The sequence below is a fragment of the Triticum dicoccoides genome, chromosome 2A (assembly GCF_002162155.2).
Source record: "Triticum dicoccoides isolate Atlit2015 ecotype Zavitan chromosome 2A, WEW_v2.0, whole genome shotgun sequence".
NCBI classification, from domain to species: domain Eukaryota; kingdom Viridiplantae; phylum Streptophyta; class Magnoliopsida; order Poales; family Poaceae; genus Triticum; species Triticum dicoccoides.
The window spans coordinates 324,179,503-324,184,051 of NC_041382.1; positions in this window are offsets into that span (position 1 = coordinate 324,179,503).

Consider the following 4,549-nt stretch of genomic DNA (forward strand, 5'->3'; position numbering starts at 1 on the left):
CCTCCCTCCTCCTCTAGCCGCTCCTCCCCCTCCCTCTCCTCCTCTCTCCTTCCTCCCGCCTCCATTCTCCAGCCGTCGCCGGCCCTCCCCCCTCCTCCTCGAGCCACCGCCGGCCCTCCTCCCTCCTAGACAGCTCCTCATTTAACTAAATTAGTTTCTAGTTTGTAGTTTACTGAAGTAGTTTATAGTTTGTAGTTTATAGTTCATAGTTTATAGTTTCTATATTATAGTTTGTAGCTTACTATATTTAGTTGGTAGAATTTTAAAATGTTATGTACTTGTTATATTCTAAAAAATGTTCTTTACTTCATTATAATTTGATTATCAAGCGCATAAAATATATATGAATATTTTAGGGGAATTATTGGGAGAAGTAAAATCCAACATTGTTGAAATGAGAATTTGAGGCGTGTATGTTTTTATGAAATGAAAATGTGAGACTTGTATTTTTTTTGAAATGAAAATGTGAAGTTAGGATTTTTTTTTGAAATGAAAATGTAAGGAACTTGACTCTATTTGAACATGTGAAGAAATGAAGCTAGTATTTTTTAAATGAAAATGTGAAGAAATGAAAATGTATAGTGTTTACATGCTCATGTGTGACTCATGTGGTGCAGGGTAGATCACACCGACAAGCCGCTCGACGACACCCAGAAGATCCTCGACAGCCGTCTAGTGAGTAAAGATGATTTATTTGGACATGTGATATGTGGAGTAGTGATGTGTAATACTAGCACATGTATGTGCTTGCCAAGTGATATCTTGGCTTTTATTGCTTGCAGGGAACACCTCTGAGTGGCCTATGTTTTGCCGGAATGTTGATTCATTTCCGTTCCGACAAATTTCAGACGCTCGATATGCCCTATTTTAGCAAAGGTCATGCTGAAATTTTCCATGAATTTTGGCCTGACTTGTGCTAGAAAGTAGGAAATATCGAGTGCCTGTAACGGGAATTAATCAACATTCCGGCAAAACACGGGCCATTTTTATGACATTGCTCCATATATGTAACAGGTTGACTTTTAGTATGTTGATGCTACTTGAGTGACTTTTAGTCTGTTCTTGAAGGAAGGATGCCGACTGTCGTCGTGGGGGTCGCTTCTCTTCCTTCTTCTCGTGATATACCTTGGTAATGCACGAGAGAAGGAGGGGAAGCGACCATCACCGACGGTCGAAATAACTGTGAGGGAGTGTCCACCATATACTATCAAAATATAAGAGAGGAAGAATCCCGACTGTTTTCGTGGGGGTTGCTTCCTCTTCCTTCTGCTTGTGACATACCTTGGTAATGCACGAGAGAAGGAGGGGAAGCGAACATCGCCGATGGTCGAAATAACTGTGAGGGAGTGTCCACCATATACTGTCGAAATATAAGAGAGGAAGAATCCTGATTGTTGTCGTGGGGGTCGCTTCTCCTTCGTTCCCGTGTGTTAGACATTTTTGTGTAATGCACTCGGGAACGAAGGGAGGAGTGACCATCACCGCCGGTCGAAATAATTGTGAGGGAGTGTCCACCATATACACCACATGAGATGCGAGTTTTCAAGAAAAGACTCGACAAACCGACAGTCAATCCTTGATGAATAATAATGATCTAATTTAGTTTTTGTAGTACATATATTGATTTTCAAAAGTTTAATCTTTAAATTATGAACATAGGAAATGTCTGACAATGATAGGAACCCTAAGTGCGAGTACTGTGGCGATGAACGGGGTCTGTGCGACAGGCCTCGCAGACGGTTGGTGCTTTAGTACTAAGCTCGACGAGACCTTTGATGTTTATACGGTACGCAACGATGACAAGTCTTTTTCGTAATTAAGCATGACATCTGCTTCTTGAATGTGTAATTTTCACTTTCTACAATTCGACTAGTGCACCCCCTGCCCTGCAAGATGTTATATCTTGGAGAAGCTGGATTTCGAAGATCATGAGAATATGGAGAGAAAGAGAGTTCACCTTAAGACCCATCATGGTTATGTTTTTGCCGTAAAGCTATACAATGCGGTGACCTAATCCCATTTTGGTTGCTCGAATTGGACATCACTATGTAAGGCGTATGATTTTCAGGAGGGTATGCATGTCACCTTCGATCTTGGTGATCCTGAAGATGACATCGGCGAAGATATTATCGGCATTTGGGTCGATGTTGATATGCTTCCACTTCTACCTCTACGTGAGTTTCTCAAACATATGTAAGGCATAATTTGGTTTCAACTTACTAGCGTGCGGGGTGCTACCCCGAGTGGTTTCAACTTTGTTTACTTCACCGCGTGTCAGATGGGCCTCTAGTTTACTTATTTTCACCCACTGCCACATGGGCCAACACACGAAGATACATAACACGAGCTGACAAGGCAGCAGGTGGATTGGTTGACCGGTCAACTAAACAATATACAGAGCTATGCGCTGACACAGTGAACGTATAATCCGTCGGTATAGAGAGTTCGAGTGAGAGGGGAGGCCTGTGAGAGATAGCAGAGAGAGAGAAAGAGCTACTCCCTCCGTTCGATAATGTAGTTCCAACATTTTTTTAAGTCAAACTTTTGAAACTTTGACCAAGTTTATAAAGAAATTACTTATATCTACAATACCAAAGATAAATGATAGTATGAAGTAAGTACATGTTGTGATGAATCTAATGATCGTTCCAGATGTAAATATTTTTCTCCACATATACCTGGTCAAACGTTTCTGAGGTTTGACTTTTCAAAACATCCATATGCTTATGGACGTGACAGAGTCCCTAACAAGAGAGAGAGAGAGAGAGTGAAAAAAGTGTGTGTGCGTGTGTGAAAGAGACATGGAGAACACACGATAAAAGTAGAGAAAAAGCGTGCGTGTCTTATGCAAACATATCACACATGCATCTTCGACAACGGAGGCAAGGTGAGGAGATAGTGTGTGGTTGTTTGGAACCGAGAGAGCAAGACCCCTAGCACGTGGCCAAGAGGGGTCTGACAAACAAGGGAGAGAGGTCCAGAGAGACGTATGGAGAAAATGCAGACATGGGGAGGAGAGAGTGTATGTTTGTCATAGGGAGATCCCCTGGAGATCGTGATGGGACTACATGGGCGGGAGATCGAGTGACAAGGTGTGTGCGCGATAGAATATGCCCCGAGAGATATCGGGATAGATGTATGGATGGAAGGAGACAATACGTGTGTTCCTGATGGCTAGTAAGAGATAATCATACTTAGAAGGGGGGGGAGTGCTTGCGCCTATGATGGATTGAGGGATTATGGTACTTAGGAGGGTACGTGTCACATGGAGAGAGAACAAGGGCGGAGAGTGTTGGATGGGTCTATATGTATAGCGTGAGCGAGACATGTGTATGTGTGAACCAGGGAGATATAAGGCCAGTTTGGCTTGCGTCCTGAGCATCTTTTGCCTGGCCTGGGGTTGTGGCTGGATTTCATGCACGCTTGTTTGGTTGCTACCCTGTGAAAAAGAAAGCCCGCCTGGCCTGGGTTCCCTTGCACTTTAATTAGCCTGGCTGAACTCCAGACAACTGCAAGTAGCCTGGCCCAGGCGATCGATTTCGAACGCCTGGTCGTGCCTGGTCATGTGGCCACGAGGCTAATAGCAACATGGATGGATATTAGCATTAAATAATTCATGCATGGATTGATTGATGGGACGTTGATGCTTTGCGTGGCCCAGGCATGAACCAAACGCTTCAGCACCATACAAGCCTGGCCAGGCAGAAATATTTTACATCTCACGTCCACACCAGGCAGTACCAGCCATCAAGGCATGAGGGTCAGGTCACGAACCAAACTGACCAATAAAGTTTGAGAGAGATTGAGGAACCCCGATAAGGCTGAGTGGTGCGTCAGATAGCTGAGAGGGGGAAAGAGATATTCCATCCGCTCGATAATGCAGTGCATGTAAATTTTCTAGAAGTCAAACTTTGGAATAGCTCCAAGTAGAACAGTTATTTGGAATAGCTCCAAATAGAACGTGGTAGCTGCATCTAGGAGATGACATAGAGATTTGTAAAGCACACACGGATCTGAAAGGTTCAGACCCGTTGACTATAACCTCTCTCACAAGCATAACATGATCAAACCCAGAACTCATCGAGTGTTAATCACATGGTAAATGTGAACTAGATTATTGACTCTAGTAAACTCTTTGGGTGTTAGTCACATGGGGATGTGACCTTGAGTGTTAATCACATATCGATGTGAACTAGATTATTGACTCTAGTGCAAGTGGGAGACTGTTGGAAATATGCCCTAGAGGCAATAATAAATTGATTATTATTATATTTCCTTGTTCATGATAATCGTTTATTATCCATGCTAGAATTGTATTGATAGGAAACTCAGATACATGTGTGGATACATAGACAACACCATGTCCCTAGTAAGCCTCTAGTTGACTAGCTCGTTAATCAATATATGGTTACGGTTTCCTGACCATGGACATTGGATGTCGTTGATAACGGGATCACATCACTAGGAGAATGATGTGATGGACAAGACCCAATCCTAAGCCTAGCACAAGATCATGTAGTTCGTATGCTAAAGCTTTTCTAATGTCAAG